This window comes from Hibiscus syriacus, unplaced genomic scaffold (genome assembly GCF_006381635.1).
Source record: "Hibiscus syriacus cultivar Baekdansim isolate YM2019G1 unplaced genomic scaffold, ASM638163v2 tig00111129_pilon, whole genome shotgun sequence".
In the NCBI taxonomy this organism is placed as follows: domain Eukaryota; kingdom Viridiplantae; phylum Streptophyta; class Magnoliopsida; order Malvales; family Malvaceae; genus Hibiscus; species Hibiscus syriacus.
The window spans coordinates 999341-1022919 of record NW_024062990.1 but is presented as its reverse complement, the minus strand read 5'-3'; the positions used below and the strand labels follow the sequence as shown (position 1 = coordinate 1022919).

General features: G+C 36.4%; 2 pseudogenes; one reads left to right on the top strand and one right to left on the bottom strand.

Annotated features, from left to right (window-relative positions):
* The first annotated feature begins 880 nt into the window (after positions 1-880).
* Positions 881-1977, top strand: LOC120154415 (annotated as a pseudogene).
* LOC120154385 lies at positions 1839-9163 on the bottom strand (annotated as a pseudogene).
* Positions 9164-23579: the final 14416 nt, after the last annotated feature.

Sequence of the window (23579 nt, the reverse complement as noted above, 5' to 3'; positions counted from 1 at the left end):
AATAAACTTTTATCTATAAACTTCAATATTATGTTATATTTGGGCTAATTTAATAAAAAAATTAAAATTATAAAAATAAAGGATTGAAATAATTAAAATCTTAGGGTGCGTTTGGTTCACGGAATGTAAATTACCAGTGGGAATGTAAGATTACCGTGTTTGGTTAAAGGAATAAAAGATTATTGGAATGTATATTTGACCAAATTGTCCTTATTATATATATTTTTTTAACAAGTTGGAAAATATTTATATATTTTCTTTAAAAAATTTAAATTCATAAAATTTATATAAATTTTTTACAAAATTGAAAATATAAAAAGGTTTAATGAAAGGGTAAAATTTTATTTTAACCCTTGAACTTCATATAAAATTTTAATTATAGATTTTTTTTGTAAATCTAAAATAGTTTAAGGATAAATTTGTAATTTAACATTCGTAGAATTTTTATTATTCAATGACAGAAGAATGATATTTTTTTAAAAAAATTAAGGGCATTTTAATCCAAACGCTAGTAATTCATAATACTTAAAGAAAGGGAGGTAATGACATTTCCGATAATATACTCCAAAAAATCCACTATTGGTAATCTTAGATTATCGGGAATGAGATTCTCGGGCTAACCGGGGAATGTGGACGCCCCCTTAGAGCCCACTAGCAATGCCGCTTATAGCCTTTCGTTCTTGACTATACCATAACCAATCAAATTAAAGCTAATTAAATTGGTCAAACATTAATTAAAGTAAAGTATATTAAAGTAGTATATATACACTAAATGAGGTGAGAGTCCACATTTGAACTAATGCATTCTTATTATTCAATTGAAAACGTTATAAACATTCATTCTGAATTGTAAAAACGCTGATCATTTTGATTCATACAGATTACAAAAAAAGTGATTCCACCCAAGCGTTCATCCTCCAAGACAGCAAATCCCAACTTGTTCGTGGTTGCCTTCAGAGGCACCAGTCCCATTCGACAGCAACGACTGGCGAACCGACGCCGATCTTTCCTGGTGCAAGCTTAAAGCCATGGGTAACGCCAGGGCCCATAGTGGTTTCATGCAAGCTTTTGGCTTGCAAAAGAACAATAGGTGGCCCAGGATATCGAACAAGACAACAATGCCCAACACCAATTTGCTTACTACACTCTCAGAGAGAAGCTGAGGGAGTTTTGAAAGAGAACGAAGAAGCCAAGTTCATATTGACTGGTCACAGTTTGGGTGGGGCATTAGCAATCTTGTTTCCTTCGGTGCTAATGTTGCATGGGGAGAAATGGTTGTTGGACAAATTGGACGGGTTTACACCTTTGGGCAACCCAGGGTCGGTGACGCCAGGTTTGGGGAATACATGAAGGAAATATGAATAAATTTGACGTCAAATACTTCAGATATGTTTACAGCAATGACATGGTCCCTGGGGTTCCTTACGATGATAAAAACACCTTGTTTAAGCATTTTGGACCTTGCCACTTCTTCAACAGTTTCTACTTTGGCAAGGTAAGCCCGAAATACGGTTTCTAACATGTTAATCTATCTATTTATCTGTCTATTTATATTTACGACTTCCATGGTGAAGATTTTACCGGAGGAACCGAACAAGAATTACTTCTCTTTGCTATGGGTGATACCGAAGATGGTGAACGCAGTTTGGGAGCTTATTAGGGGCTTCAGTTTGCCCTACATACATGGTCCAGACTACAAGGAAGGTTTCTGAGAATCTTGAGGTAGCCGGATTACTAATGCCGAGATTTTCAGCTCATTCCCCTCAGGATTATGTTAATTCAACTCGATTGAGAACCTTTTCGGATCATCAGCTACGAGAACACGAACTTATAAGAGATTGATGACAACAATGAAGATTTTCATAAAGTTGATTGTTGGTAAATAGGAATGACTACAAGCACATATTCCATTAATATATATATATGTATCAGCAATGTTTGGTGAAAACAGATTTGTAACCTATTTGAACTCTTCAATTCCATCACTTGTAAGAATGAATGTAAAAGTGATAACTGGTACGTAGTTTCATTTCCATTTCCATGGAAACTGCCATATTGTAAAGTAAAATAAAAAAGAAGTCCTTTGACACCATATTAGTTCATCATCTCTCTGAAATATGTAGGAAGAACGGTCACCCTCGACTTAAATTCACCATGGAACTGTCTGTGTTCGTCGCAAGCATCGCTTCTTAGCTCCTTGTTGCATACTCGTCATCTCCATGTTCTGTGGTAGTCAAACAATGCAAGCAAAGATTTCAGAATGGCACTGATTGCCTAGTTCTATTCAAGTTTTCTAATCATTCAAGTCAATTATAATTGCTAATTGAATAATCATTTTAAGGAGTTCCATACCGTACATTATAATAACAGTGTGGTTTTATATGAGAGATTCATACCATACCATACGATCCATACCAGTGAAGTGAAACAAGAATGACAATGTGATGGATAAAAAATAATGAATATGACAGGAAATCTATGGAACTTGGTGAAGAACGATGGTGCTTATTGATATTTGAGTAGGCATCAAATAAATTGTAATCGAATAAAAGAGATGGAAAAGGAAATTTCCCGGCACCTGATTTTTCTGTAATTTCATCATTTGTGCACGCAGCAAGCAACCAAGAATAGTGAATGAGAAAGCAAGCATGTGTTTGCCATAGCCCATAATTAGAAATACCAAGAAGAACTGAATGCACTTGAACAAACAAGGGAAAGAACATACATGTCTCTTCTCCAATTCTTGGTTCTCCTCTTTTAGCTTTGCAATTTCTCCAACTCCGTTGTGTAAGCCTAGTTGAGAAGCAAAAAGGGTAAAGAGATTTAACAAAGATGGTTTCATTCATTCTCATATGAGTTATGATAGAGCTTTAAAAATGCTCCATTACCTTTTAAGGTGTAACAAGATCTTTAAAACCAGGGTTCAAATTAAAATGATTTCTCGATGTACAACAGTCGTAGTACTAAATTGTGTGCCTCTAAGATGAATTAAAGAAGCATAAAGATGGAAACATTGATGGAATGAAGAACATGTTCACCTGCTTGCGAGCTCGTGATCCAGCAGCGGATTCTCGGTTCTTGATCATTCTTCTCTGCCTCCTCTCAGCAACCTTTTCCACAGTACCGGATTTCCTAGCTCTCAAAGTCCCGTTAAACACATGTGAAACTGAGGAAGTATCTCCACAACTATTCCTAATCCCATCTGATGAAAGCTGGCTAGCAGGTGATCCAGTGGAAACATAAACTGCCCCACCTAAACCAACCATACCAATCCCCCCACCCTGAACAAGACCATTGATTAGTCCTTTTCCATATTCCAACCCATGTTGCTTAGGAAGAATTGGTTGCCTCTGCTGCTGTTGCTGCTTTGATCTAACTCCATTAACATTCAAAGGCAAATTGGAAGGCTGAATACCAATTTGATTACCACCATTAGAAAGCCAGTTCCCCATCAAATTTGGACCTCTTGTTCCTTGTTGAAACTCAATCCCAAAACCAGAAAATTGAGTATTATCCTCTCGAACCACACCAGCCCTCACCAAAAACTCTTCCAAAGTAATCTCCCCTAGAGTTTGCCGTCTCTGTGGCATATTATCATTAACTCGACTTCCAATCTTCTCGTCTTTCCCTGTTGAAATTGTTGAAAAGTATTCTCAATCACCGAAAGGTGATAATAAAGAAAGAAAAAAAAAATCCACCGAAAGTGGAAATTGCTTTAGGTGGCAGAAAATGTTGAATTTTAGACAATGGTAGAATCATAATTTAGCCATTATAATTTAGGGTATTTACAAATTAGTCCTTAGGTTTCAACTATAAATACCCTAGCTCATTTAGCTTCAAAATTATCCCAAAGCATTCTAGCTTTCTTCCAATACTAGAGAGAATTTAGAGAGTTTCTTGAGAGTTGTTTTCTCTTTTTTTTTATCGAGAGAGAATTATCATTGTTTTCTCCTTGGTAGATCGAGAGAGGTTGTAATTCCTATTTTCTCATAGTGAAATTCTTCTACCGTTTCCCGTGGTTTTTACCCTATGTAATTTAGGGGTTTTCCACGTAAATTTTGTGTCTCTTTTTATCTTCATTTTTATTTTCTCAAATTATCAGTTGCGATTTTTCTCTATCCGATAGCCGTCTTCCGCAACAATTGGTATCCGAGCTAGATTAGAGTGTGTAATATCGCTTATTGTCTTTGTGGTTGCCACCAAAAGGTGGATCCTCCAATAAGAAAGTAAGAAGTTATTACTTTGAAGGTTCCAGCGAACTATTCACGATAGTGAAATAGTGGGAGCTATCCGTAGAAGAAGCTATGGCAACGGAATTTGATATTAAAAAATTCAATGGAAGAAATTTCTCATTGTGGAAATTGAAGATGAAGGCCATCCTAAGGAAAGATGGTGTCTAGCGGCTATCAATGAAAGGCCGGTGGATTTCACAGATGACATCAAATGGAACGAGATAGACAAGAATGCTATGGAAAACTTTCATCTAGCATTAGCAGATGAAGTATTGTCAAGTATCGAGGAGAAGAAGACAGCTAAGGAGATATGTAATCATCTCATCAAATTGTACGAGGCCACATCGCTGCACAATAAAATTTTCCTTAAGAGGAAATTGTACACTCTCCGTATGCCAGAATCTACTTCAGTGACGGAGCACTTAAATACACTGAACACCTTATTTTCTCAGCTTACATCCTTAAGCTGTAAAATAGGAGAACAAGAACGTGCTGAACTTCTACTTCAAAGTCTACCGGATTCGTACGATCAACTCATCATCAACTTGACAAACAGTAATGTCACCAGTCTAGTCTTCGATGACGTTGCAGCTGCTGTTCTACAAGAAGAAAATTGGCACAAGAACAAGGAAGACAGACAAGTAAATCTGCAACAAGCAGAAGCGTTGACAACGATGAGAGGGAGATCAACAGAACGTGGCCAAACCAGCAGTCATAAACATGGTATATCGAAGTCGAGGAGCAAGAAGAATTTAAAGTGCTACCACTGTGGAAAGAAGGGTCACTTGAAGAAGGATTGTTGGAGTCTAAATAAAAACTCCAATCCACAAGGTAATACCGCAAACACTTCAGATGATGGAGATGTTCTATGCTGTGAAGCGTCAACCACCGTGGAAGGCAGAAAATTTTTTGCAGATATATGGCTCATTGATTCGGGAGCGACATATCACATGACCTCAAGAAGAGAATGGTTCCATCATTATGAACCTATCTCAGGAGGATCTGTGTATAGTTGCAATGATCATGCCTTAGAGATCGTTGGTATGAGAACCATCAAATTGAAAATGTATGATGGAACAATTAAAGTTGTTCGAGATGTACGGCACGTGAAAGGCCTGAAGAAAAATTTATTATCCTACGGATTGTTGGATAATAATGCAAGCAAGATTGAGACACGGAAAGGAATCATGAAGGTGTTCCGTGGAGCACTTGTGGTGCTAAAAGGCGAAAAGATAGCAGCAAACTTGTACATGCTGAAGGGAGAGACTTTGCTAGAAGCAGAAGCCTCTGTTGCCTCATGTAGTTCAAATTCGGCAATGCTATGGCATCATAAACTTGGACACATGTCAGAACAAGGAATGAAAGTCCTTGTGGAGCAAAAGCTACTTCCAGGCTTAACAAAGGTATCAATTCCTTTGTGTGAGCATTGCATAACAAGTAAGCAGCACCGGTTGAAATTCAACACATCAAATTCTAGAGGCAAAAATGTTCTAGAATTGGTTCACTCTGACGTATGGCAAGCACCAGTAACGTCCCTAGGTGGAGCAAAATACTTTGTCTCATTTATTGATGACTACTCCAGGAGATGTTGGGTGCACCCTATTAAGAAGAAGTCAGACGTGTTTTCAACTTTCAAAAACTTCAAAGCGCGGGTGGAACTTGATTCTGGAAATAAGATCAAGTGTTTCAGAACAGATAATGGTGGAGAATACACAAGCGAAGAATTTGATGACTTTTGCAGGAAAGAAGGCATCAAAATACAGTTCACAGTGGCGAACACTCCTCAACAAAATGGAGTGGCAGAGCGGATGAACAGAACCTTGTTAGAAAGAACAAGAGCAATGTTGAGGGACGCAGGCCTAGAAAAATCATTCTGGGCAGAAGCAGTCAATACCGCCTGTTATTTGGTGAATCGAGCTCCATCAACTGCAATAGAGCTGAAGACACCAATGGAGATGTGGAATGATAAACCAGTTGATTATTCAAACCTCCATATATTTGAAAGTATTGTGTACGTGATGTACAACGCCCAAGAAATTTCAAAGCTGGATCCAAAATCCAGGAAATGCAAATTCTTGGGGTATGCTGATGGAGTAAAGGGGTATCGCTTGTGGGATCCCACTGCCCGCAAAGTGATCATTAGCAGGGATGTTATCTTTGTAGAAGATAAGCTACAAAGAAAAGAAGACGATGATAACGCTGAAAAGTCAGAGACTACTCAGATACATGTGGAAAAAGAGTTTGAAGAAGGAGATTCTTCTGAAGCAGAACCAGCACATGATGAACAAGAACCAGAGAGTTCTGAAGCTCCAACAACTCGTCAATCAGATCGTGTGAGAAGACGTCCCAATTGGCACTCAGATTATGTTATAGAAGGTAATATTGCATACTGCCTTTTAACAGAGGACGGTGAGCCATCAACATACCAGGAGGCAATAAACAGCTCAGATGCTTCACTGTGGATGATGGCGATGCAAGAAGAAATCGAATCCCTTCATAAAAATAATACATGGGACCTTGTGCCACTACCACAAGGAAGGAAGCCAATTGGTAACAAATGAGTCTTCAAAATCAAGCGAAATGGTGACGATCAAGTTGAGAGGTATCGTGCAAGACTGGTGGTCAAAGGATATGCTCAAAAAGAAGGTATTGATTTCAAAGAAATATTTTCTCCTGTGGTTCGACTAACAACAGTTCGAGTAGTTTTGGCAATGTGTGCTACATTGGACTTACATCTAGATCAGCTAGATGTTAAAACAACTTTTCTTCATGGAAATGTTGAAGAAGAGATTTATATGCTCCAACCTGAAGGTTTTGAAGAAGAAGAAAAGAAGAACTTGGTTTGCAGGTTGAACAAATCTCTGTACGGTCTAAACCATGCGCCGAGGTGTTGGTATAAGAGATTTGATTCCTTCATTATGTGCATTGGATACAACAAACTTAATACAGACCCTTGTGCTTATTTCAAGAGGTCTGGTGATAACGATTTTGTTATATTGCTGTTGTATGTGGATGACATGTTGGTTGCAGGACCCAACAAAGATATATTGAAGAATTGAAGGCACAACTGGCTAGGTAATTTGAAATGAAGGACTTGGGATCAGCAAACAAGATTCTAGGGATGCAAATTCACCGAGACAAAAGCAATAGGAAGATTTGGCTTTCACAAAAGAATTACTTGAATAAAATCTTGTCACGATTTAGCATGCAAGATTGTAAGCCAATTTCTACCCCTCTTCCTATTAACTTCAAATTATCCTCCAGTATGAGTCCTAGCAGTGAAGAAGAGAGGATGGAGATGTCTCGAGTACCGTATGCATCAGCAGTGGGAAGTTTAATGTTCGCTATGATATGCACAAGACCAGACATTGCACAACCAGTGGGAGTGGTTAGTCGGTACATGGCGAATCCAGGCAAAGAGCATTGGAATACAGTAAAGGGGATCCTGAGATACATCAAAGGGACCTCAAATGTTGCATTATGTTACAGAGGATCAAACTTACTAATCAATGGGTATGTAGATTCTGACTATGCAGGGGATTTGGATAAAAGCAAATCTACTACAGGATATGTGTTCAAAGTTGCTGGTGGAGCTGTAAGCTGGGTTTCAAAATTACAGTCAGTTGTGGCTACATCCACAACATAGGCAGAATATGTAGCAGTTACACAAGCCAGTAAAGAAGCAATTTGGTTGAAGATGCTATTGGAGGAGCTTGGGCACAATCAAGAGTATGTCTCTCTGTTTTGTGACAGTCAAAGCGCTTTGCATCTAGCAAGGAATCCAGCATTTCATTCAAGGACAAAGCACATACGAGTTCAATATCATTTCATTCGTGAAAAAGTGGAAGAAGGGACGATAGATATACAGAAGATCCATACCAAAGACAACATAGCAGATTTCATGATGAAGGCGATCAACGTTGATAAATTTACTTGGTGTCGATCCTCTTGTGGCCTGTCAGAGACGTAAGTAACATGAAGGTACAAGGTAGAAAGAATGATGTGAAGATATGATTGTTCCAATCAAATCTTCAAGTGGGAGATTGTTGAAAAGTCTTCTCAATCACCGAAAGGTGATAATAAAGAAAGAAAAAAAAAATCCACCGAAAGTGGAAATTGCTTTAGGTGGCAGAAAATGTTGAATTTTAGACAATGGTAGAATCATAATTTAGCCATTGTAATTTAGGGTATTTACAAATTAGTCTTAGGTTTCAACTATAAATACCCTAGCTCATTTAGCTTCAAAATTATCCCAAAGCATTCTAGCTTTCTTCCAATACTAGAGAGAATTTAGAGAGTTTCTTGAGAGTTATTTTCTCTTTTTTTTTATCGAGAGAGAATTATCATTGTTTTCTCCTTGGTAGATCGAGAGAGGTTGCAATTCCTATTTTCTCATAGTGAAATTCTTCTACCGTTGCCCGTGGTTTTACCCTATGTAATTTAGGGGTTTTCCACGTAAATTTTGTCTCTTTTTTTATCTTCATTTTTATTTTCTCAAATTATCAATTACGATTTTGCTCTATCCGATAACCGTCTTCCACAACAGAAATATCTTTCCAAACTTCATCTAAAGTTTTTTGGCTGAGTGTCCTTGGCAAAGTCAAAGACCCTTGCTTTTGCAACCCTCCATTTGCCTCTGTGCCAACGCTGCAAGAAGCCATTGTTTGAGTTTCTTCAACACTCCAAAGGTTCTTCAACAACTCATCCATGTTCATTGACCCGAAATCCTTACCTATTCCACCCATTGTGCTTTGGAGCTCATCAAAGGTTAGAGAATAGATTGATGGCTGTCTACTTATCGGATAATTCCCAGGCGGTTTATTACCACCTTCGCCGGCGTCAACTGACGGCGGTTGGTTACTTCCAAAGTTGTTGAAGTTCATGTTAGTACCCCAAATAAAATCTGGATAAAATAGTGTGAACAAAATGGCTATATAACCATAACTGGAAACATTAACTATCCCTATATAATTATATTTGGAAACCTGTTCCATATTTGGGATGTACACGTTTTCGATAAAACTCAACAATCAAGACATCAAAACAAAAACTATTTGATCTTTATCGGTTTTAACTAAGAAAATAAATAAAAAATAAAAACATTTCTTTTTTACAGAAGAAAAACAGCTTTGTTTCTTGTCATCAAGTGTTGGTAGAATCTAACATTTTGACGTGTTTAAACAACACCTAAGGTTTCGACATAACAAAGTTGAACTTGAACCCCCAAAATATGATATCTGAGCTTAATGAAAAAATAAGCTTTTTAATGACAGTTTTTTTAACGTACCAAATAATTGAAAGACAACGGAAAAGATCCGAATCCCACTAAACCCAAAATATGTTAATCATAAATAGTACAAGTTAGTTTGATTAATTAAATTAAAAATAACTTATAAAAAAATAATAAAACAAAGCTGAAGGGTGTTTTGTTTTTTAAAATTTCTGAATCTTAGGGGGAACTCCAAGTGTCCCTTTGTCTAAAACCTTCTAATCTGTAAATATATTTTTTAATAATTTTCTGGGGCAGTTTGATTCGGGTACGGGTACGGGGACGTGGACAAATGGACAAGAGCAGGCAATTGACCATTGAACAATCTATAATGAGGATAATCTGGACCACCCACGTCGCACAAGAGGAACGGTGTAGATGGTCTGAATATTTTTGGTTTTGGAAGAAGTGGCATTCAAGTGGCTTGGACTTGGATAGTGACGAGATATCAATGCTAAAGCATCAATGGCGCACGCGTTGCTAAGAGCAGAAGCATCAAACATCGAATGAACTGATAAAACTAAACATACACTACATATTTAGTACTTGAACTATCAATTTTTTAAAATTATATCTAAAATTTAATTTTTATTTTATTTTAATATCTCATTTAAAATTAATGGTAAGATTTGAAATAAATTTGAAAGTTTAGATACTAAAACGGATCAAATTTAATAGTTTAAGTACTAAATGTATAATTTATTCTAAAATTAAAGGTAGTTATATGTAATTTCTTGATCAAAATTTAAGGTTAAAATTAAAGCAAAATTTTGATTGAGCACATGTAATCAACTTGAAATAGTTTCATATCATATATGTGTTAAATAGATAAAATGAATTAATTTTGGGTTCAATTAATTTGGATGGGATGAATCTACGATCTAATTTTTTTTAACAATGAGAATTGTGTAACACCCTAGACCAGTACGGCACACAGTCGATCGATCTAAGGTGCTACACAGAACCACCAGAATGACTGACCAACACCTTACACTTTTCTTATACCATAAAACGATCATTTCCATAAATAAAACATTTATGAAATAATATAATTTAAAACTTTAAACTGGGGAGCTCCCAAAATAAATATTTACAATCAAAATATTACAGACTGACTCTTAATAAAATTTACGACTCAACTGATACAATAAGGTTTAAAAAAATATACATGCCCTTCAAAAACTGCTGAGACATACTCTGAATCTGCAATGGGTCTGGACCTTGATCTATCTACTACTCCTCAAACTCTCAATCTACAGACCTGCCCATGAAAAACATTCCGAAGGACTAACAACTTAAACATACTAAAAGTTTGTCACTGAAATGCTCAAGCTATCAAGTCTATTGCTATTTGGTCTACTGGTCTATTCTATTATGCTTTAGTGACTATACGAGTATACCCACTCTCTATTATATGGTAGACATCATGGTGCGAATGAGGGTTTTGCATCTCGGAGCTCACACACCCCTCTAGTCTACCGAGAATGTGGCCCTTAGAATCTCTGCATCGGACACCACACTCTCGACTAGCCCACTCCTTGAGTGTCGGACCTTGCGCCCCAAACTAGTCAGCTTAAAGTGTCGTGCGCACTCCCTAAGGATATCCGAACTGAATATATACTTTCAACTCTGCTATCTTTTCTAAAAGAACTCGGGTGTTCTGGTCGTTTTACCAAGCATTCAAACAAGGCTAGTTTTATTTCACCCTATTATATTCTCATTTCTACATTTGAATTAAACATCATTAATGTTCTCACTTGAAGTCTTATGTGAGGAAATATTGAAGTGTTAGGGTACCTTGAGTCTAATTTCCTTAAAAACTTACCTTTTTGCCCAAAACAGACTAAAAGTGTCGATACTAGCCCAAGAATGTGGATACTCCTGTAAAAGTTTTCGATACTTGATGAGTGTTCAGAATCGTTAATATATGCTAGTTATTTTTTTGATTTTATGGAATTATTGCTGCTGATTTGGTCGTGTTGTGCTTGTTTTCGTGCAGGTCCTTACTTTCTAGAATTAGTGACAAAATGGGCGCATTCTGTATTTTTTTATTATTTGGTTTAGGCTGGAGATATGGGCACGACGCGATTTGACGTGGCAGTTTCTAGAAGGTCCAGTCAGTGGCGGTTTCTAGAAGACTTCGTCAGCACGCCTCCTGTAAGATGGACGAGCAAAGTTGCATTAGGAGGCTAGTTTAAAGTTTGAGTTTAGGGGAAAAAAATAATTGTCTTTAGGATTATTTTTATTTTATTTTCTTTGTTTATCCTTAGGCTTTGAGAGGTTATAAATACCCACTTGGGGTAAGCCTAAACTCATAACTCAAATTACAATCTTCTTTTCTCTCTAGTTTTATAAAAGCTTTCTCTTTTTACTTTTCAAGTTTTTTTCATTTTTTCTTTTATTTTCAAGTTTTGTTTTTAATATGCTAAGTATGACTTTTGTCATGCTTAGCTAAATTTTTCATAAGCCGAGAGCTGAAGCGATGACTCAATTCCAACGGGAGAATTGAAACAAGCCCTTAATATCTTCAGAATATCTCTCTCAATTTCTGCGCTTATTTTTCAAAATCAAAGATTGACTTTGGTCAAGAGGTTGTTGTAATTAAATGTGTGGGAGGAATATTCGGCTTATAGAAAGCAAATTCGACTTCCTGTGAACAAACTTGGCGAGATGGCTTCTCTAAGAGGGAATTGAGATCAGAATTGACGGTTATTGAAACAACAATCTGAGTCGATCACCACGAACTTAAACGGTGATTGATCTATGACAATTGATGTTGATTAGATCAATTTCGAAGCTGGAATCAAAGATTTCCTTGGGTATTCTATATACAAGATAGAGTCACAGGGATTGTCCTTATAGACAAAGTAACCGACGTGAATCCCGAAGGGAAAATCTAATTTAATGATCAAAAGGAAATTGAGTCAAAGCAAGGCTTGAGGCTATTTTTATCGTATTTAATCACAATTTTATTCTCTTATTTTTACTTAAATTACTTTTATTTATTTAATCTCTTTGTTATTTAAATATATTTTTACCAAACCCCCCATTTAATACTTTCACGCTACATAAATTAAGAATTTTCTAAGTCCCTGTGGATTCGAATCTTACTTCTCTATATTGAAATTTCCTTATTTATTATCTGAGAAGAAGGAATTTTATTTTGACATCGAAACGAAAATTGTCAAATTGGCACCATTGTCGGGTACTTTACCAAAGTTACTAATTTTTTGTTTGCTTCTGATTTATGACCAGGACTAATCTGGGCGCATTAGTGGAGTACGACCCAGAGATCGAAGCCAAAGCTAGGAGACTCCACGCACAGACACTTCGGGAAAGAATGAGACATCAAACAAGTCCAGAAGAAGAATCAAATTCAGGTGAATCCGTTAATACAATTCCGATGGCCGATCCTACTATTCGGGAGTTAGCCGTGGCACCTACTGATCAAGTGCCTTTGTGCATTGATTTACCCCAAGGAAGAACTCCGTACCAGTTAAAAACTGACCTTATTCATCTCCTCCCTACATTCCGCGGATTGCCAAACAAGAATCCTCACAAACATCTCATGGAATTTCATATGGTCTGTACCAGCATGAGACCACAGGGAGTAACCGAGGATCAAATCAAACTTAGAGCTTTTCCTTTTTTCTTAGTCGATTCGGCTAATGAGTGGTTATTTTATCTTCCCCCTAATTCTATTACTACATGGGCTCATATGACTCGTCTTTTTCGTGATAGGTTTTTCCCTGTGGCGAAAGTAAGTGAACTGCGAAGGAAAATACTTGGAATCAAGCAGCTTGATGGAGAGTCACTTTACGACTACTGGGAGCGGTTTAAGAAGTTATGTTCTAGTTGCCTACAACATGGGTTAACTAAAAAAATACTCCTTCAATACTTTTATGAAGGATTATCTTCACTGGAAATGAAGATGATCGATTCTGCCAGTGGCAGAGTCTTGGTGAATATGACTCCTACTGAGGCTAGGGATTTAATCTCCACAATGGCCGCAAACTCCCAAAAATTTCACACAAATAATGAACCTCCTCGAAGGGTTCATGAGGTAAGTTCATCTTCCATCAAAAATAAGATATATAAGTTAACTGAAATCGTCAACTCTCTTGTTGCAGGAAAGACATGACCAAACAGATTATGTGGAATATGTGCATTACCTGATCATCCGATAGACGGTTGTCCAATGATTCAAGATGATGCAGCAGCTTAAGTCAATGCAGTCGGGAACTTTCCAGGACCTCCCCAAAGAGCTTACAATCCCTACGACAATACATACAACCCAGTATGGAGGGATCATCCAAATTTCGGTTATGCTCAGAACTCAAGACCAAATCAAGGTTATCAAGCAAGGCCACCTCCACAACCATAACAGCCACAAAAGACATCACTAGAGTCAATTGTCAAGAGGTTAGCACTTCTTAGGAAAAATTCTAGACTCGTACTGAAGCCCACTTTTAAGAGATGGACAAACAGATAAGCCAACTGGCTTAAACCGTAGGCCGCTTAGAATCACGAGGTAAACTTCCATCCCAAACTGAGGTAAATCCAATGGAAAATGTCAGCGCTATCACTCTTTAGAGTGGTACAGTAGTGGTGCCACCTGTTCCAAAAGATGAAGCAATCCAAAAAGGGAAGAAGACTGATGATTCATGATCCCATATGAAGAATGACGAAGAAAAAATGGATGATACAACGCCATCTCCCTATGACGTGCCACCACCTTTTTCATCAAGGTTAGTTAAAAAGGATAAACAAGCTGAGGAAAATGAAATACTAGACGTATTTCGGAAGGTCAAATCAATATACCTCTCCTTGAGGTTATCCGAAAGGTTTCAAGATATGCCTGGTTTTTAAGGATCTTTGTATAACAAAGAGGAAGCTTACCGGGAATGAAAAGGTAAATCTAGGCGAACATGTCTCAGCTGCATTCCAACAAAAGTTACCACCAAAATTAAAAGACCAAGGTATGTTCGTAATACCCTGTAAAATTGGTAAAGTTGGGATAAAACGAGCCATGTGTGATCTTGGTGCTTCTATTAATGTAATACCTCTCTCTGTTTACAATATGATTTCTAACGAGCCTTTGAAGGATACGAGGTTATCAATTCAGCTTGCCGACAGATCTATAATCTATCCGAAAGGACTCTTAGAGAATGTACTGGTGGAGGTAAACAATAGGGATGGCAAACGGGTACAAATTCGTGGATTCCGCCCCGCAACCGCTCCAATTGGGGCGGGGATGGGTATAATTTTGGTGGGAAGTGGGCGGGTGTGGATTTAGAAAGTAGTACCCGTTGCGGGTAATGGGTTTGAGACCTTACCTGCCCTGCATCCGCCTCGTATCCGCTCGCCCCACATCCGCCCGCCCAGTTAAATATCCATTAAATTTTGGACCATTATGAATTTAGGTGTAATTTTAGAGACTAATTTATAAATTTGAATATTGTATAAGATATAAGTTGTTATTTAACCAAATATTAGGGATAAGTTAAGTTTATGCATAAATTGTTTTCCTTTCAAACCTCTTATTAGTCATTACTGCACCGATCTTTCAAGTTTCAAACCTCTTATCTCCACTCTCCACTTTCTATCTCAGGTATGTTTTCCTTTTGAAGGTTGTGGCCTTGATTGCTTTCTTTCAATCAGCTAGTCTAACAAATTTCCTTAATCTTTTCTCTTTTCCTTTATGAATTTGTAAATTGATTAACTTCTTTTATGAGTTTTGATTTGGAATTTAGATTAAAGCGGGTTATAGAAAGAAAGCATGGGAGTCGCATCCTGACTTGTTTCCAGTTTAAAGAAATCCATCATTGTAGACTGGCGTTTTAAGTCGTTTACTATCTAAATTATGGTACTTCTTCTGGAGGTTTTATTCTGGATGAGAGCCAACATACTGGAAAACAAGTAGCGAATACAGTAAGACCATTAAGTCTTTCCACTTAGTTTAGTTTTCCTATCACACCTGAACCTTAATTTTCTTCTTCTTCTGGGAACACTTGAATGAGATAATATTTGGGTATTTTAATCATGTATTATGCAATTTAGAAATAATTCAATTGTGTTTACGGTTGTGACTCACAACCAAATTTACTGCTTTTCTTACTGTTAACATATAAATAGAGGATTAAATGAATGTTCTACCCATATCTTTCACATTTATTTATGATAAGTAAATGCATTAAAGAGCTGTTATTTTAAAAGGTCTTAAATCATCTTAGTTTGCTTCGACAAAACTTAAATGTTCTCAGGTTTTGTTTTGGTTAAATTCAATGATATTTTCTCATGATTTTGATGGAATAGTTGAGTTCAAAGAATCATTGTTGTTACGGGTAGTGGGTGGTAGGTATGAGGATGGATTTGAGAATGTACCCGCGTGGGCGGGTGTGGATTTGAAATTTTTTACCCATCATGGGTGGTGGATTGAAAAATATTAGGTGGGTATGGGGATGGGGTATCCGCACCCGACCCGCCCGTTTACCATCCCTAGTAAACAACTTAATATTTCATGCTGATTTTTATGTAATTGACATGGAGAATGATCACACCAATACTTCGTCTGATATTCTATTGGGGCGTCCCTTTCTAAGTACTGCGCACACAAAGATTGACGTAAGAAGCGGGACTTTAACCATGGAGTTTGATGGTGAGATTGTTAAATTTGATGTGTATAAGAAAATGAAACACCCAAACAAAGTGCAGAGCATAAATTATGTTGGTATTATCGATACTTTGAAAAATGAGTTTGTAGAAACTAATTTTACTTTTGATCTACGCAGGGAGTTAGAAGGTCATGATGAGGAAATCAGGAAGTTGAAAAAATATTTTTAGATTGTGCCGATTTGATTCTTTCTAAGTCTAAAGTTCTGTCTTCTGTTTTGCAGACACCAAAAATTAAGTCGAAACCATCGAGGAATCGTTTGAGGAAATTAATTTTTGATAAAAAAAGATGTTTTAATGGCCATTCTTTTCGACAAGATTTTTAAATTGGGAAATATTCGAAGAAATCTTTATGAGAGTTTTCGTATTTCTCATAAGGAATTTCTTAGATGGAAAAAACGTATGAAGTGGAAATGTTTGTCACGAAACCTGTAGTCTGAATTAGGTCGTCGAGCTAACGACGTTAAACAAAAGCGCTTCATGGGAGGCAACCCATTGTTTTTAATTTCGTTACATTTTTATTTTTATTTTTTTATTTCGATTGAGCATGTTTTATTTAATTTTTATTTTTTTGCATAAACCAAATATTTTAATTCAAACTTAAACTATGAAGATTTGTGAAAATCTCAATCGAACAGTTCCAATTTCGAGCAGTTACAGACGCGCAAAGTAGTGAAACAGATCACCCTAGCCCGTTGCGCACCGTTTTATTAAACGACACAAGTTAGCAAAACCCATGGAAGGCCTGACACACGTTAGCAAAACCCAAAATTTCTCTTCCCTTTTTTTGTTATCTTTCTGTCGCACCCCCAATCACTTCCCCTCTTGTTTTTTTACTTTGACCGTAGACCCCATCTAATCTCTATCAATCAAATTTTCAATTTTAAACCCACTTTTATCTAAAAAAAACAAAATCCCCATTCACTAAGAACTCTACAACCCACGACAGAAACCAAACTTAAACCCCCTTTTCATCTTCTCCAAATCGAACACCCCTCAAACACACGCCAATCCATCACCCTTCCTTCTCCTCACCGCTGGCGGCATCGACAAAGAGCTCTTCTCGTTCTAACGTCTTCACGACGACCGTTCCTTCCTAATCCGCTATGGTGCGTACCTAAAACCGACCTGACAATACCAACGCCCCTCATCCCACCATCCTTGGAGGATGTCGACGCTCAAATGCACCGGCTTTTTTAGAGTTACCGATTGACTCCGATTCCATTTCATTGTTACCCCGATTCAACTGACGCAAGGTCGTGGCCAAACTTGAACATCGTCGTACCATTCGACATTTGTGCTATCGCTTCCCTTTGCCCCGGGCCGAGCACATCTCGCCGTCCGTCACCACTACGCTCTTTATCTCCTTTGTTTCACTCAATGCCGATAGTAGTAACATCATCGTCCCGTTCACGACCGACGACATTCCCGTCATATTCGATACACTCGGTGGAATCAGATAACGCTACTGAGGTAAACTCTAGTCCTATTCCGGTTCAACCTTTGCTAATGTACCATCCTATTTATGGTTTTACAGAGGACTTTACCGTTGATTTTTCACCCCCAGATACATCGCCTGTGACGTCGACCTCTCGGCAGCACCACGGGCGTGATGCTTCGCTGAATCGTTCACATAGCTCGGGGAATGCTCCTGACAGCCCACCACCACCCCATAAAAACCCAGAGTGCAACCGAATGAGTTGGTCATACGCTCTCCCTCTCGAAAAAACGATGCATGGGTATTTGCAATTTTCCAATGACGAACTGGTACGTTTCGAGTCGGTAAGACATCGTCCTTTTCGTGTAGCTAAGTACATTCCGACTCGAACTTTAGAAACATTGCATTTACGTGAGTCTGTTCACGCATATTTCGCTGCCATTGGTTGGAATTTATATCCGATGATTAACTGTGGAACGTTTTACGAACTTGTGTTTGAATTCTATGCCACTTTTAATTTTTCGCCGCAACGTCTCCTTAATGTTAATTCGCCTGATGTCATTACATTCTGACTATGTGGAAGTTATTTTTCAATGGCTATATCAGAGTTTAATCTTGTTATGGGGTTTGTGACGGATATCACAAATCATGTGTATTTAACTACTTTACTTGAGATTCCACAGAATTTTGATACCGACATGGCCTATGAGGCACTTACCGGTTTAGCCGGCCACACGTTTAACGCTCGCTCAACTCGAGCCTATCTTATCCACGACCCAGCCTTGCGCTACATCCATCGCTTCCTCACTTACCGGAACGACTCGTCATCCTCCTTAAGCCGAGTTGAATTATTCTTTTTATGGTGTATGTCAGACAACGAGCATGTGAACTTGGAATTTTGGTTTGCTCAGGCCTTTAAGATCGTTATTCGATCCAATCGCCCACTTATCCTTGGCCTTTACATTACTCATTTAGTTTCTCGTATCACTAATTTTGACGTTACATGATTTACTTATGCTTTTTCTACATATGCTTTGGGTGAGCGATGCTTGGATTAGATGAGCCTACTTGCTGGAACCCCGAGCGCACCATACTTCATTCCACCGTGTGTCTTTACTCCTCGCAGCAAGCGAGTCTTCATGCACCATAATGCGTTGCAGCCCCCCACCTCAACACTCCGCCTGGATATGTAATCTCAGATGGATGACGTCCATAGCCGCCTCTATTCTATCAAGATGAACATCACTGAGATTCTCTCCTACCTACATCCTAGTGCCTCCCACCGCGGCCGTGGTCGTGGCCATGGTCGACATTAAATATAGGGAGTACTCTATTCATTCTCTTGCACTTTAATTTTACGTTTTGAGGTAAAACGCTTTAAGTGAGAGGGAGTAGAGTGTAGAATTGAATTTCCTTTTACTTTTCTTTATGTTTTGATGCTAGTATGTGTTGATTGGATCTGTCGGAAATTTCATTAATTTTCTTTGTCTTGTTGAATGATATGCTTGTTTGGGAACATATGATTGTTTATGTTAGGATGTTCTTGATAATGGATAGCATGAATTGTGATCAAGTTGGTATTTTTGTGATATTCCATGACTTTATTGGTTGAAATGTGATTAACTCAATGCATGAAACAATTTGGTGAGATTTGAGCCTTTACGAGCATATCATTTTTGCTCTCATTTTGTTGGATTGAGTGTGTCGAATTTGGCATTGGTATTCTAGAACCTGCATGTTAAATACTGTCGAGATTACACATGAACATAATGCTTAAAAATGATTTGGGCACCTTAGGATTAACCATTATGTTTCCTCACTAAATAGCCTACCTATGCATTTTCCCTCTAGTTAACCAATTTTGAGCCTATTCTCGCTTCTTTGTCTTCACCAAATTTATAAACCCGAGCCTTTTATTTTATCACTCTTTTCTACCATTTTCAGGGAAAGTGAACAATCATTCGATGTATGCTTCAAAAAATGAAACAATTCGAAAGAAAGAAAAAAAAAGAAAAAAAGATGATGTTCGAAAAAAAAGACATGAAAAAAATATGGAAAACAAAACAACAAAAGTGTGAAAAATCAAATGCATTTCGAAAAGAATTTTTTTGTTTGACAATTTGTCTTTTATTCTTGTTGAGCTTAATGTTTTGATGGAGTTGAACTTGTTATTTGTTGGTTCATTGCCTTGAATATTTAGCCATATATTTAGCCTTTTCCCCACCTTTACCTAAGCCCCGTTACAACCAATAAAAGACCCTTTGATTTATGCATCTTGTTCTTATTAGTAGTGGAGATTTGATTTACTTGCATGCTTATGGTAATATCGTGTCAATTTTGAAGTTGAGCGTTTCTTTACCCCAAACACATTGGGTGATTTAAGTGAATCCTGATAAGGTGTTGAGTTATAAGCATTGAGATTAATGAATGAATGAATATTACAATTGCACTTGACTTGTTCCAATTGGTGATGTTCAATTGATTGATATCTTAACTTGAATAATTCTTGTGGTCTCTACCTTGCTTCCTCGGATGTAAAACTTGACAAAGAACGATAAATGGTGTTTTTTGAAAAATTTGATTATATCATACTTGAGGACAAACATGATGTTTATTCATCATTGACGTTTGCAATTTATTTACAAAAAATGTATTAAATAGAAATTCTTGTTAATTTAAAGTTTATTTTTAAAAAATTACTTGAATGCCCTGTTTCAAATTGATTATACATATATATGATTTTACCCCATCTTTAAAATACTATATATGTTATTTTAAAGTACGGTGCTATGTCATTTTCCCTTAACTCCTTTGGATGTTGTTCTCCATTTCACTCAATTAGGAGAGGCTAACCTTTATTGAAAAAATAATAGAGCTGCTCTACGATGGTAAAATTTGGGATCAAGAATGGGAAACATTCTAATATGATTATAAAAAAATACATATTTTATAATATTCTAATATAATTATAAGATAATATTTAAATATAATAAATTTATATATATTTATTCAAACTCCCATCACTTAGAATCTTCTTTTGGCTTAATATAAAAAATAAGTGCTCGAACTATTTTTTTCTATTTAGATGTTTAAACTATTTTTCGATCAGTTTATGTGTTTAACATTTCTAGCATTATACTTTTAGATATTTGAACTGTCACAATTCATATTTATAAAATTTTATTTTAAAATCACTTAAATTTTTTATTTGTTAAAAAACCCTATTTTTTAATTATAAAAATCCAAAACTTTTAAAACTCTAATTTCAATCCCTTTTTCACTGTCGTCAATTGGGTAAAATACTAACAGTGTATGATCGGACAGACATCCAACAGCCAAACTCCCTACTCCAACCTCTAATTGCAACAAAAATCTATGATAGAGGTGAGGAATCGATGATCACGAAATGTTACATTTACACTGTTGTTTGGTGCTTGATCGGTTATGAAAATAAGAAAATTTTGGTCGTGGATGATTGGTCAATCACACATTGTTGGGTGTTCAACTAACGAACAATGGCGGTGACGACTGATGGTAGCAAAGGAATTGAAATCAAGGTTTTAAAAGTTTTAATTTTTTGTAGTTTTATAAAATTTTGGATTTTTTAAAATAATAATTTTAATTTTTGTAATTAAAATAAAATTTTTAAAATTTTGTAAAGGTGACATGTGTCATTTAACGACCGAACTTAACAGTCGTGACTACCTAAACACCTAAAAATATAATGTTAGAAACGTTAGATATACACTTAAAAATAATATAATTTGAACATTTATTTTTATATTAAATTTTTTTCTATACAAAAATTTATATCTATATTTTTAATTCTTCTAATATAGGGTTTAGGTAAACTTCACTGTTTGTTCAAAATCCTGAGGTCCGCAACTTACCATAATCATTTATTTATTTTCCTTTATTTATTGAAAAAATTAGCAATGACTCCTAATTTAAAGCAATAGTCAAGACAGTGGGTTTGTTCCTCCGTAACATTATATTTTGACTAATGTTTAAGCAAAAATAATATAAAGGGTAAAGTATAGTGATGGTCACTAAACTTTCATTTAGGTCCCCCAACTTTTAAAACTTGTAATATAGTACTCCAACATTTAGTTTGTTTGCAATATGATCCCCACCGTTACATTGTCGTTAGTACGTTTTCAATATGGTCACTGAATTTTTCAAGCGCTTGCATTTAGGTCCCCCAACTTTTAAAACTTACAATACAATCCTCAATTTCATTTTAAACCCTAAATTCCTTTTCGATCTCGAATTTCCTTTTTCGCTTCTCTCTTCTCATTTCTAGAGTAACTTTTCAGTCGGGGATGCATGAGAAATTCTAATCTAACTTTGAATTATGTGGAGGTGTTGACTTGAATAAGAGTCCATTGAGAGAAGACCCGACCAAGGGACTATCGGGACCATCAACGATTCAAGGTATAATGTTAGATACATGCCATCTCAGGTGAAGCATAGATGTTCGATGAAATGCTTGTGAGAAAAAAATGGGGTTAGAAATGCAGAGTTGAGAAACAATACTAAGATGAACTAAGTATCATTGTTGAAAGTCACCAACAAAGCTGGAATTATTTTGTATAAATGAAATATAATAATTTCTTCGTTTGATCCTTGTGGTTAAAGATTTTCCAACAGATGATCAAATATAATGAAATCCCAAACAGCGCATTCACCTCTCAGTCTCTTTCGCTCACATGCACTCTCGTTTGGTTTTTGTTCTTCAATTTTCCGCCATGTAAATTGTAAACCCAAGCAGTGCTCTGTCTTTCAGCTTTTTATTTACAAAGAAAAAATGGAGGAAGAATTGTTAGAACGCAACATTGATTGCGTTTATTTCTTAACCTCTCCCCTCACTTGCAAAAAGATATTTATTTTCTCTTTTGGGCTATCCAGAAGTAAGCATTTTCTCTTTCGCACTTTTCTATTTTCAGCTTGTATTGTGTGTTTTTTGTTGAAATTTTTATGTTTCTGGAACTGCATGTCAATGATCTGGATATTCAGTGTTAGTTTTGAACCAAAACCATCTAATTTTCTTTCTTTCTTCTTAATCAAAACTTTTAGTACTCCTTATGAAAGATATTCAGTCCATCAGAATAGAAGTGAAAGAGGGTCTTAGGCTAATTTTTTTTTATCTTTTTGTTTGATTTTTCTTTAAATCAGGGAATTGGTTGTGAGTATCGACATAGTGAAATTGCCAAGCTCAATCCGAGAGATTGTTGGTACTAGTTTACTGGGAATTTTATTGATCCAACCTATGGTTTTCGGCTTCCTGTAAGCTCATATTCTTTTTAATAAGTTCATGTTGATAATGGGACTGATATATCATGAACGAATTAGATTTTTTACATGTTTTAGAAATTTTACAGTTGAATTGTATTGAATTATAGCTTTAGAAGACAATTTTGTATGCACACAACTCGAAAGACATCATGACAGGGTAGTATATTTGGAGCAACTACTTGACCCTATCATGATTCCTTTCGCGTTGCGAAAGAGACTGAGAGGTGAATGCACTGTAACATTCCAAAATACGGGTTAGTGACCAAAATTGTAAAATTTCAGAATATGGTGATTAAAGTAGAATAGTTGAATAGTTTAATGATTTATGTGGAGATATTTCCTGAAAGTTGTTAGTAATTATTAAAAGAATTAAAGGGCAAAATGGTCATTTGACTTGGAAATTATAATTAAATTATATATAGGCATGTGCGATAAGGATGAGGAGATATTTTCTCCACTTCATCTCCTTTGTTCTTCCATACGAGAGAGAGAGAGACATCAAAGGTGAGTTTGCTATTTTGTTAATTATTTGTTGTTTTAAAAGTTCGGTTATGATCACTAGATGATAACTAAGCTTAAGGAAAGCTTAAGTTGTCTTATAGTCAAAAGATGAAGAAGTTATAAGAGATTTAAGAAAACGAGTTTTTATATGAAATCATGGAATAGAGTTGAT